We start from the raw sequence: 13981 nt of genomic DNA on the forward strand, positions 1-13981 counted from the left end.
AGATTTTCTTGATCCATTTCAGGAATCCTAAGTGCATGCGCCGCCAAGGACAAACAGTCATATTACCAGTTGATCCTGAAATTGAGAAAACTTGCAGGAGGAATCGAAAGAACAAGAGGCAAGAAAGAGTTTCGACAGAATTTGAAACATCGTAGATCATGGTCGCGAATGTGAACAATAATGCTGGAAACAATGGGGGTAATAACGGTAATAATGGAGGTGCCGTGGAAGATCAAGCTAATGGCCGTAGCTTGAGAGATTACATTCTCCCTACTCTGACGGGAGTGCAGTCATGTATCAGGCCACCGGCAGTGGATGCAAACAATTTCGAGATTAAGCCTGCCATACTACAAATGGTGCAGTCTTCAGTCCAGTTTGGTGGACTCCCTTCTGAAGACCCCAATCTGCATCTATCGAACTTCATGGAGTTATGTCAGACCTTCAAAGTCAATGGGGTTAGTGATGACGCCATCCGTTTGAGACTGTTTCCATTCTCACTGAGAGAGCGAGCCAAGAGTTGGTTGATCTCCTTGCCACCAAATTCTATAGCAACATGGACAGACTTAGCAACAAAATTTCTGTCTAAATTCTTCCCTCCAAAGAAAGTACGCAAAGCTACGAGGAGAAATAAACAACTTCGTCACAAGATAATGAATCTCTCCATGAGGCTTGGGAGAGGTTTAAAGATCTAATCAGAAAATGCCCTCATCATGGCATAGAAAAGTGGATGCTGGTTCACAATTTCTACAACGGGTTGGTTGGTAACACTAGAACTCTGATAGATGCAGCAGCTGGTGGAGCTTTTATGAGAAAGAGTGCTAATGAGGCGTACGATCTATTGGAGGAGATGGCTCTAAATAATCAGCAGTGGCCAACTGAAAGGAGTCAAACTAAGAAAGTAGCTGGTGTGCTAGAGGTTGATGCCATCACAAAGTTGACAGCTCAAGTTGAGGCCTCGACAAAGCCGATTGCGGGGGCAAGCTAAACAAGCCCAAGTTATTTGTGAGATATGTGGAGGCAACCATCACTTTTCGCAGTGTCGCGGATGTGGATAATTTGCCAATGGATCAAGCAAAAGCCATTGGGAACTACTCCCAAAATAATAATTATGGGCACAACCAACAGGGGTTCTACCAGCAGAGAAATCAGCACCAACAAAACCAACAACAAAGTCCTAGTGGAGGCTCCAATATCCAAGCTGATTTATTGCTCCAATTCATGATGGAGACTAGAGCCTCTATTAAAACTCTAGAAACTCAAATGGAACAATTGTCTACTCAAGTGGCAAACCAAGCTCAAGGAAATTCACCTAGCACTAGTGAGGCAAAAGGAAAAGAGCAATGTAAAGCAATTTCCTTGAGGAGTGGAAAGAGTTATGAAGGACCTAGTGGCAAGCAACCAGTTGAAGATGGGGCTCAGGATCAACAGGCACGTACACGGCACCAAAGGAAAAGAAGGCTACTGATAGCCCTGCACCACCACAACAGTCTCCACCAATCAGTATTGATCATCATGTGAAGATACCTTATCCTCAGAGACTCCGAAAGACCAATCTAGACAAGCAGTTTACAAAATTTCTAGAGGTCTTCAAAAGACTACACATCAACATTCCTTTTGCTGAAGCCTTGGAACAAATGCCCCGTTATGTGAAGTTCATGAAGGAGATATTGTCTAAGAAGAGAAAAATGGAGGACTATGAAACAGTGGCATTAACTGAGGAGTGTAGCGCCATTTTGCAAAAGAAATTACCGCCCAAGCTTAAAGATCCGGGTAGTTTCAATATTCCATGCTCTATAGGGGGTTCAGTGGAAACTAAAGCTCTATGTGATCTGGGAGCAAGCATTAATCTAATGCCGTTGTCTGTCTTCAAAAGGCTAGGATTGGGAAAAGCAAAGCCCACAACAGTGACTCTACAACTAGCGGATCGTTCTCTAACTCATCCTCGTGGCATAATTGAAGATGTACTGGTGAAGGTTGGTAAGTTTATCTTCCCTGCTGATTTCTTAATTCTTGATATGGAGGAAGATTCAACTATTCCCATTATTTTGGGAAGACCATTCTTGGCCACGGGTCGAGCATTAATAGATGTTCAAAAGGGGGAGTTAAAGTTGCGAGTCCAAGATGAAGAGGTCAATTTTAATGTTTTTGCCCCAACTGACATTCCTACCTGTTGCAAGATTGAGATGGTGAAGGGTTCTTTTGTTAAAGCTGATAAGAAGAAAGCAAAGCCTAAAGAGCGACTTCGAACGATTCAACGTCGTTGGAAAAGATTGATGTGTGGTAGTTCTGAAGGTGAGCTTACTCTTGGGCAAAACTCTGAAATCAACACTATTGGTGGTAAATTTTCTTCATTCAGTACGAGGGCTCTTTTGAATGCAAAGGGTGGACTTGATCCCTTCTGATGGGTCTCAGGTAAGTCTCTCTCACCCTGGTTTATTTTCACACATTGGGGACAATGTGCATTTTAGTTTGGGGGGAGAAACTTAATTTTTTTCGCGTTTATTTGTTCTAGTTTAGTTTGTTTTAGTTTTAGTCTTGCGTGATAGCTAAATTGAAAGATTGATTGAATTGTTGTTATTCACTTGTGCAATGGATTAAAACATAACTGTGTGCTTGACTTGCAACTGTTTGAATTAAATTGGATGTGTGCTAGGAAGTGATTCATGTAGATTTAAAACATTTGCTATTCTCACATATCACCTCTGTTCTATTTGGTTTGTGGAATGATTGATTGAACATGGAATAGAATTTGTTTGACATACTCTCTTGAAGCGAAATCCTTGATGATTTTTGTTTGGAAAGTGATTTAGGCAAGTTTTCTTTGGAACGATTGAGCCTTTCAAGCCTACCTAAAAAAAAAAAGTTTTATCCATAGTATACCCAAAGTTGAGCCTTAGCCTGTTTTTAAATTTTTCACCACTTCACGGAGCTGAATTCGTTATTCTAAACTCTTTTCACCCTGAACATATTTTGTTATGCCATGAGCCTTGAAGCAAGTTTGGGGGGGAATAAGTGTTGTAAGTGAAAAAAAAAAAATATAAAGTGTAGGAATGAGAGATTGAAAAGAAAAAAAAAGAATAATATTGTGTGTTGTGCCTATAAAAAAAAAATGTGTCTTCTTGAAAAAATTAAGAAAATTATGAGGTACACACACAAGAAAATTGCAATCTCTTATTTCTGTTTTTGGGATATATGGAAAGAAAGCAAAATAAATGTTTAGGCTTGCTTGGTTAATAGTGCTTATGGTATAGGATAGCCTAAATGACTTCTCACCTACCCACGTACCTGAGCCATGTGATGTTAACCGAAAAAGACCTATTGATTCCAAATAGAAATTTGTCAACATTAGTGGAGAGGAGTATGTCATTCAAACTTATTGATCATGTGTTAGTGGGATGTTGGAAAGTTAGAACAGTTGTGATATTGATGGAAATTGCGATGCTTTATGTTTGTATGAATTACTTACTTGTAAATTGCACATTCAACTTAGTTCTTAGAGTTGGCAAGTTGAAATTCTGGTTATTGATGGATTGAAGTTGTGCAGGTGGTGGTAACAATTAATTTGTTGGAAAGTTCAGCTATCATTGTCAGTTTTTTTTAGTTTAGTCTTAGTTTACTCGGGGACGAGTAAAGAGTCAGTTTGGGGGAGTTTGTTAGGCTATTTTTAGCCTATGTTTTGGATCCAATTTATGTGCATTTTTAGCTGTGTTGGGACGGAATTACGCTTGTTTTCTATGTTTTCAGGATCTTTGGAGTAAAAGAGGTCTCGGGTGCAGAAATTCATTAAAAGACGTGCTGAGCCGAAGAAAAACTTAATTTTTGAGTTTTTGCATATCTGGCCGCGGCGATGAAGAGGCTCGCCGCGGCGAGTTACGAGATACAGAGAGTGCCTAAATTTGGCACATTCTCGCCGCGGCGAGAGGAAGCTTGGCCGCGGCGAGATCCCGTACGGACCAGGGGCATTTTCGTCCATCGAACCCTAAATTTCAATTATAAATAGAAAGCTCGCGATTGGAAGTCGTGAGAGCGATTTGGAACCCTAAAACACGAGTCGAGAGCGGCAGGAAGAGCATAGAGATTCAAGTGAAGATCCAGAATTCATCCTCAAACAGTTCTTTTCTTTATTCCTCTTTAATTTATTTATGTTGAATATTGCTATAGGAATGGTTATGGATTTGTTTCTGAACTAAATTTCCCATTTAGGGAGGATGATGATTGTTGTTTAATGTTTTCCTAGTTAATGTTTAATTACCATTCCTCCATTCTTGTGTGTGAAATTATCTTAATTTGTGTTTAATTTCATGTTTAAGATTGATCACCTTGTGCATGCTCTATGATCTCAATTCAAAATCTGAAAAGTGAGAATTGAGAATGCTAAAATTAAGATAATCAATGTTCTATGTGAAACGAAAGTATTTACATGACTTATGTGACGAGTAGATTATTGCTTAATGCTGATTTCATGTTAGTTTAGTTAAGGAATTAATTAGATAACATGTGATTTAGAATCTAGAAGATCTGAAAGGAGCTAGGTTATTTTATAATCTGTCATTCACCCCAAGAATAGGATAGTGATTAATCATTAACGACTTGGGTAAACAACAACAGGATTCTCCTCCCTATTGTCTCATCTTGCTTAACTTTAAATTGTGTTATTAAGTTTTTCTGAATTTCTTTCATATTTTACTGTTTTTAAATCATACTTGCTTTCGATTTACCGAATAGAATCATAAGTATAATTTAGTGGTACTTAATCCAGTTCCCTGTGGGATCGACCTCACCTGTGTGAGATTTACTACTTGATTGCGTATACTTGCGTAGTGTTTAAAATTATAGCAACAAACAACTTAAATTGAATATTTTTCTAAATATTTATTGGAAATTATTACTAAGATGGAAATAATTCATATTATTTTCATATCCATCTAAGTAAAATTTATAAATATTAAATTAAAATTTATATTTAGAATTTTTCATTCTAAATTGGAAATTTTAATAAAATATATATTTAAAATAAATAGATTAAATAAAGAGAATCAAAGAAAATACAACTCACTTTAAATAATGAGCTTGATTATTATTAAGATATTCGATCTCCATTGTTGGTCTTACAAAAGTTAAATGTTTTCAATATAACCTCGAGATGCTAGACTTCGTCCCCCTATGGATGGTTATTCGTTGAACGCATTTAACACCGTAAGATTTCATTTGATAAGTGTTTTGTAAGTTTTCGTCTCTATTAGACTCTCCCCTACGGTGACTACTTAGAGATAAACTTATGAAACATGAAACAATGGTGGAAGCTCATAAAATGAGAATAACCTTGACTCTCGCCTACCGGGACAACGTTGGATTCTTATTTTGATCGAATAAAAGGTTGCTAGAATGGTTTCTATTTTAGAAGAGCTGACAACTCTATTCAATAAATGATGCTTTGACTCTCGCCTACGGGACCTTTGTATCAGTTTGTTGAAAACCTTGGAAATTATTTAGGATTGTATGTTTTAGTATTTTCACTAGTCATTCCTACTTGCTATATGCTTATAATTTCTGAATTGTGTATGAATTTATATTGAACCATGTTATTTTCTGTTATTAAGTTGTAGTTTGATTTCGAATCTTCATTGTTGGTCTAACATGTTTGTTTTTCTAATGAGATAAATCCCTAATGGATTTTCACCATTAGACATACATAATAGTGTAAGATCTCGAAAGATAAGTATTGTATATGCGACATCTAACTGTTCATCAATTGATGACACCTTAGACTAGTATTTTTACAATATGAAACAAGAAGATTACATAAATAAGATTACTTTGTCTTTCTCTAATCGAAGCATCGTTGGATTCTTATTTATAAACGAAATTATCCTAATTCCTCTTAGCTTATTCATTTCGAATTAGCTTCAAAACATATCATTGGATGAATGGTCTATAAATCATTTCATGTCATTATATTTTCTCTTAAGAAATTAAATGATGTATATGATTATAATCCCGAAATTCTATTCCCAATTGATATAAATCCTCAATCTTAGAAATCTCCTACTTGTATGGGCAAATCTGACTTAGAGTTTGTATTAGTAGTGGTGGTCCAAGAAAGAATTACTCATTATATTTGGTTGAATTTAAGTCTTTGACTTTAATTTTAGAATCCAAACAGACATTTTCTTATATTTCTAATTCCGGATACAATACGCTTACACTTTCTCAAGTGTTTAAATGTCCATCTTTTATTAATGGATTCAAACTTGTATGGAATATGAGTTAGGTATTCTCGTGATCGGGATCCACTTGCACTATTCTAAGAACTCTTTGATGTAACTAAACCTATGTCATCAAAAGACACTACCACATTTTTTAATCTATGGCATTTGTATCTTATTCATAGTGAATTTGACATGATCAATCTCTCGCAAAGAGATAATATGCCTATATCCACTAAAAGTAGTTCATCTCATTCGCGGATGGATGTACATTCGGGGGTGGATATGAGTTTTTCGTTGTATTCTTAAGACGATAACTCTAGATTATACCTTTTAGCAAAGAAATTTGAAATGTTTGAAAAATTTCATTAATTTCTAAGCAATAGTTAAAACCATTAAGGTAAATGGTTAAAGATCTTGCGAATCTGATAGGGGTGGAGAAATAGTTAGTAGATATGCGGTTCAAAGATCATTAAATTGATTTTTGAATTATATCCAAACTTACCTCCCCGAAATTTCGATTTGCATATTGATGATTAGTTACTAGTCGTTGCCTAAGTCCTTCTATGGTAATACAATTTCGAATGATGTAATGGTTGTATACTTAATGTAAATCATTACTAGATTCATGGATGACCTAATCAAAATCTTAAGAAAGGCTAGAACTCGTTAACCATGGTTTGTTAGCTTTTCTAAGTGATTAGGGGTGGACCATCCCATTGTCAATAGATAAGAAAGTGTTTGTTCAAACAAATACTACTTTTCTAAGAAAATGACTAAGTCTGAAAAACAAGTAGCAAATAAAGGAGATATTTAATTCTTGATTCCAAAAGTGTTCTATCATCTTATATAACATATGATGATCCCACTGCCTCTGTTGTCTTGTCACAACCGAAGAGATCAATACCATTTAGTTTTCTTCGACATAATTCACGGTACCTTGTCGTAGTGGGAGAGTTTCTAGGAACTCACCTTCTTATGACTTGGGAGACACAAGTGATTAAAATCCATTGTGAGTTTAAACAAGTAATGGATTGTCAAGATAAGAAACTAATAAGAAAGCGAATAGAACTATGGTTTAATCCATTCACATGGAATAACCTAAAGTTTTCTATTACAAGGACATAAAAGGAAATTTTCGTTTATAAGTCCATTCAATGGACTGAACAAAACTTCCTGTTCCTAGTATTATAGGTTTGAGTTTATCTAAACCTATGGCTTGTGGTATACCTGGTAATTACTTACTCTAATGCAAGCAACTTAAGTAAGATGCTGAAGCATTTTCTTTCTAATGGCAATCTATAGAAGCTTCACAACTTCTTAGGCATAGATTTTATTTATCTAAGGAAAAGTCTTAACTATTCCAGAAAAGATAAAGCCATGAAAGAATTTCTTACATCAACAGTGAGAGGTCTTAGATATGCTTTTGTATGCCTTAGACCAGACACCTGCTGTTGAGTGGGAGTAATGAGTAGGTATCAGATTAATCCAAGAGAAGAACATTGGAAGACAATCAAGTAAATCTTAAGATAAAGAAGAGGAACTATATGTTAGTCTATAAGAGTGTGTTTAAAAACTCTTAGACTACACCATATCAGATTTCAAAATTTGCCTTTGTGCTAGAAAATCTTTACGATAAGATGGTGGTTACTTCCGGGTGGAATAGTGATTTTGGAGAAGTTTAAAAACCTATCCGAAGTCTCTAGGTCTACCAGAGAGACCGAATGTTAAAGCCGGGAAAGGTACTTATTCGCCTAAGGAAAGTTCTATACATCTTTGGCACCATTCCAAATTGCCTTAAACTACTAGTGTTAATTTCCTGATTAACCAAAAGTAGTTGCCAAAGGTATAGAATCCAGTATCCCAAGAGAGTAGACATATAGAGAGGAATTTCACATTATCAATGATTTTGTGATTAAGGAAGAGTAATGGTGGAGAAAAGGTTGTGGTTAATTCAACCTTTCAGATCCTATTACGAGGAGTTTACTACTACTACACTTGATTTGCATATCAAGGTGTTGAGATTATTTGAAACACACTTTTTGTTTTATATTAGTGCAAGTGGGAGTTTGTTGGGTTTTATGCCCTAAATAAAACTCATTTCAATATAATCAGATTTACTTATTAATATAGATCAGAAATAACATTTAATGTTGCATGGTTCACATGATTTATTTCATGATTATATGTACATAATGTATGAATTCATCTGAAACCCTTTTCACATACTTGATCCTGTTTATTGTGCCGTCAACACATTGGAAAGCAAACATGACTATGTGAATAAAGTTTCCTAGATTTATCAGACATAGGGTTTTACTGATATGATAATCTACAACAGAGTTTACTTGCATTTGGAGAAGTGCTATGTTCTTTCCAGAGCATTGGTTAAAGTAAAGCTCAGGTTGGATGCATGGAGTATGCATCGGAAGGGACCGATATTGAACTTTGACTTAGATTTATTAAACTTACCGTAATATCTATTCAAGTCAATATCGCCTAGTTGATCCTAGATCAAATGATCTTAATCCTGTTATGATTAGGCTCAATCTTGAAAGGCTATTCGTGTTCTTTGATTTGTTAGTTAAGCCTACTTTTAGGTCAGGGTGATACGTACATTTTGGGAACACGGTAGTTCAATTGAGTGGGAGCGCTATCATAAACATGGAATCTATAGCTTCTATCTGGCGAATAGTAAGCAAAGGATGATCTCCTTCGAGCTTGACCAAACGAACATAAATGGTGGAGTACTCATTTCACATAAGCTGAAATATCATTTATACGGGGTCAAGTGTTTTAAGGAATAAATACATTGTAGGGTGTAACGGTAATTTAATCCCTTTACAGTGTAGATCATTCATATAGAGGATCATTGATCAAATTAGGATTATAACAATGGATAACTAATGATGTGTCTATATGGTGGAACATATAGAACATTCTATATACTGAGAGTGCAATTCTAAGTTCTATGCGTGGATTCAACGAAGAATTAATAAGTTAGTGAATTTTAGTGCTAAATTCTTGATCTACTTATTGGAAGCTCGGTTATATAGACCCATGGTCCCCCCACTAGTTGAGATAATATTGCTTGTAAGACTCATGTAATTGGTTTTGATTAATCAATTATAATTCTCAAATTAGACTATGTCTATTTGTGAATTTTTCACTAAGTAAGGGCGAAATTGTAAAGAAAGAGTTTATAGGGGCATATTTGTTAATTAATGAATATGATAAATGACAATATTATTTAATAATTATTTATAGTTATTAAATAGTTAGAATTGGCATTTAAATGGTTGAATTAGGAAATTGGTATTTTTGAGAAAATCAGATACAAAAGGTGTTAAAATTGCAAAATTGCAAAAAGCAAGGCCCAATCCACTAAGTGTATGGCCTGCCACTTTTGTAGGAAATTTAAACTGATATTTTCATTATTTTAATGCCAAATAATTCAAACCTAACCCTAGTGGAATGCTATAAATAGATAGTGAAGGCTTCAGGAAAATTACACTAAAATTTTCTATTTTTCCTTCAGAGAAAAACCTGAGCCTTTCTCTTCCCTCTTGAAATTTCGAAATTTCTTAGTGTATGAGTAGTGCCCACACACAGCAAGTGATACCTCAATCATAGTGAGGAAGATCGTGAAGAAAGATCATCAGCAAAGGAGATTCAGCATCAAAGATTCAGAGAAAGAGATCCAGGTTCAGATATTGATAATGCTCTGCTACAGAAAGGAATCAATGGCTAGATATCTGAACGGAAGGAGTCATTATATTCCGCTGCACTCAATGTAAGGTTTCTTTAACTTTATATGTGTTTATTTCATCGTTTTAGAAAGTTCATATTTAGGGTGTTAATAAACATACTTGTGAGTAGATCTAAGATCCTGGTAAAATAATTTCCAACAATTACATTGTATACCCACTTAACTTTACATGTTTTAATTTTTACCTTTATTTCTATATTCTTTGAGATAAACTTACTTTTATAGATGATGTTTCCATTATACCCCTTAAGTTAATAAAAATTAGGTGCTAGACTTAAGTAAAGGGTGAAGATATATTGGACAATCCACTCACAAAAGTTGGTACATTTTAATAAAATATAATATAAGAGTATTTTTTATTAATGAATACAAAAAAAAAATATTTCTCAACTTACCCCAAAATTAATGGCATGGGTCCATATTAGTGGAAGAAACATATACTTTTTATTAGCTTTTTGGAGTATCAACGTAGTTCAATTTTTTTTTTATTAATAAAATTTTAATTTTCTACAAGTATATAATAACTAATTTATAATATAAAAAGTCTACAATTAATACAATATGTATGATTAAGAAAATATCTTTATACTGAGAACAAAATAAGAGTTCTTACTTCTTACCATACAAAATTTTTATATATATATAACAATAAATAATTAGAACTAATTAGTTATATAAAAAAATAACAGGTTAATGAAGATTTTTTCCGCTCGAACTTTGACATGTACCAAATTATGCCTCTTGAACTTTTAAGGTCGTTAAAAATACCCCTTAAACTATTGAGTTTATTGAATTTAAGGATTTTTGTCCAATTTTTGTAAAAAAAAATTTTAACATGAATAAAAATTCAGGGGACATGATTTAGTACATGTTAAAGTTCGAAGGACATGATTTGGTAAATATTAAAGTCTGAAGAGTATGGTTTAGTATATAAACAATCACTAAAATAGTAATATTGAATGAAATTAGACAAAAATCCTTAAATCTAACAATCTCAATAGTTCAAAAGGAATTTTTAACGGTAAAAAAAAATTCAAAAAACATGATTAGGTAGATGTTAAAATTTAGAGAAAAAAAATCAAAATAATATAATATAACCATAACACGCAACTTGTACTTTGTATTATTATTTATTTTTTTTTTTTGGGTAAACATAAAAAGTGACTTATTATATCTTGAGTTTTTTTTTTTAAGGAAATTATATCTTGAGTCTTAGACATTCGATTCACCATCAATCACATCACATGCACACCAATAAAATTATTAACGGGGTTAAAAAGAGAAAGGACAGTAGAGTACAGTGTGTCTCTACACAAAGTAGTTATTTAATTAATTAAGCAAATTAAATAAGATATGATCATCAGAATTGAATGGTCATCATAGAGTCACTAAGTTATTTCCCAAGTATCGAATCTCAATCTATTGGAATAAAATAAATTAAGTATTTATATGTAGCAATTCATAGAACCTGGATATATCGTATGTCTGTAGTTCACTCTTTAAAGGATTATTTTAGCAGGCTTTCTATTTCTTTCAACTTCCAAAATATTTTTCCGTCAAAAAAAAAAAAAAAAACTTCCAAAATATTTTTTTAGTTAATTTTTTTTTATCATCATGTATATTATAATGCTAAAAATAAAGTTTGAAAATGTTGAAATAATTCTCCATATAAGCTGACTTATCACAATTATCAATTAAAAATAAGTTAGTTAAAACCAATTCAAAACCTAACTAACTTAACCGTTTGCAATCCAAAATCAAGAAACAGTTAGTTGATCCTAACTAACTTATCCAGCTAATACATCGACTATAAATAGAAGAATTTAAGTCCAGATATACTTACAGCTTCAATATACTCCTCGGAAATACAAAAAAGTAGGCATGTTTGCGGTGCGGGTAGTGCAATTTTTGACTATTTTTTCAAACTAACCCACACATGCGATTTTTCTAATTTCTCAAACCGCACCCGCGCCACGAAACTAAAAAACCGCAGAAATCATACTACAGAAAATAGTGTGGTGTGGTTTTTGCAGTTTCTGCAGTTTGGACTATCACCAAATAATTAAACTATCACAAATACAACAAAGCTTAAGCAACACTTGTCAAAAAATACCATAAGACTTGAAAATAAATATAAAAAAAAACTTTTAAGTTTCAACAATATAATAATTAGTGGACTTTGGGTTGGACATTCACATATTGGACCTAAATAAATATAAAAATTAGTATTTTTATAATGTGCGGTGCGGTTTGAACCACTTATTAATAATTCAAAACCGCAAACCGCACCACCCAGTTTAGGAAAAATTCAAACCGCGACCGCACCGCAAAGAATTTTAAACCGTAATTTTTTTGCGGTGCGAGCAATTTGAGCGGTTTGATGAACACCCCTATAAAAAAGGAAGATGAGAGATCTAGATCTAAAAAGAGAGAGTTTCTCTCGTGTTTAGACAGAAAGAAGATAGAAGAAAAGTTAGAGAAAAAAAGAGAAAAGTGAGATGATCGGTTCGATCCTAAGAGAGAAAAGAAAAGGAGAGTTTTTGAGAAAGATTGTACATACCTGGATTGAAGAGCTTGAGCTACTAGACCATCCATGTGTCTTGGAGCTCAGAAACTGGATCTTGATAGTGGATTGTGACTGTTTTTCTCTTAGGCAGCTCACCAAGGACGTAGCCCCATTTCTGGTGGTGAACCTTGTAAAATTTGCGTTGTGCTTGCTCTCTCTTACCCTGATCTCTTTACTTGATTTGTTGTTTCTTTTTGGTGCATATTTTCTCTGAAACCAGTTCAAGATTAAATCTGGTTTTCTCTTCTCTAATTGAATCTTTTCTCTAATTTTTGTGTTGTCCTTCGAAGACTTGTTTAGACAAAACCAAAATTGGTAAAGCAAAGTCAAATTAAAAGAAACATAGTAAAACAATAGGTGTCAAGTTCGTGCTCATTCACTTAGTTAAAAGAAATCTCAAAATTGATCTTTGTGTAGGGATACTTGTGTAAATTCTTACAAAATTTATTTAATTGCATACGTGATTATTTTTTTTTATCCATGTAATAAATAATAGTTTGAATTTTATTTTCGGTACTCTAATTTATTCAGAATTTTCTAAAAATTTATAATTAGTCCTAAATAGCTATAACGTACTTGAAAAAAAAAACTAATATAACAAACTTTCTAAATACCAAAATAGACAAGAAAATCTACCAAAACTTCCTTAAGGCGATGTACTACGAAAATTTTGTATATTTTGTAGGTGCTTTTTCTTTTGTTTTCTCACTCTCTCTAATATTCTCTAATTTTTAGTGGGGCATTAATTTAATATTAAAAGTTCTAAATTGAATATGTATATTCATGATATTTGAGTGACACGATCTCTCTTATCTGCAACTTGGAAAATATTTAATCCACTGTCAAGTGTCAAATAATATACGATATCAAGAGTAAATTTTTTTTTTTTATTTCAAGTTTTTCATTAAAAATTATTACCGGAAGAATTTAAATAACACCAAAAGTCGTGCGAATATTTAATGCTATTAAGAATACTCAAATAAAATTTGTGAGTAATCACTTACGGTAGCGAGTACTCAAAAAATTAGCTACTAACAAACTGAACAAAAGACAAAAAATAACAAGAACACAAAAAAGTATAGTGATTTAGTCAGAGCTCAATCTACTTAGTCCACAATTACAAAGATTCCAGTTTAATTTATTTGATTCGGATCACTCCTTTATATGAAAAGCAAGTAACCTTCAGGATATACATAACTAATCGGTTTTAGAATCATTTTACAATAAATGACAGTATTAAATCAGAATAAACGTTAAAGAATAAATGAAGATCTGTTTAATATGTTCTTGTATTAAGTGTGGCAACGTATGCGACTTTCTTAACATGAGTTGCATGTTTATATTCTCGCACAAGCTCTCAAACTTTTGGTACGTTTAGTATTTGTTAGGTGGACCATGGGCCTGTCGTTTGGATGTCTGTGCTCACCTAAGATTGCATAG

General features: G+C 33.4%; 1 pseudogene; it reads right to left on the reverse strand.

Moving 5' to 3' along the window:
• Window positions 1-559: 559 nt before the first annotated feature.
• Window positions 560-717, reverse strand: LOC133030684 (small nucleolar RNA R71; annotated as a pseudogene).
• Between the last annotated feature and the right edge of the window lie 13264 nt (window positions 718-13981).

The sequence above is a fragment of the Cannabis sativa genome, chromosome 8 (assembly GCF_029168945.1).
Source record: "Cannabis sativa cultivar Pink pepper isolate KNU-18-1 chromosome 8, ASM2916894v1, whole genome shotgun sequence".
Classification (NCBI taxonomy): Eukaryota; Viridiplantae; Streptophyta; class Magnoliopsida; order Rosales; family Cannabaceae; genus Cannabis; species Cannabis sativa.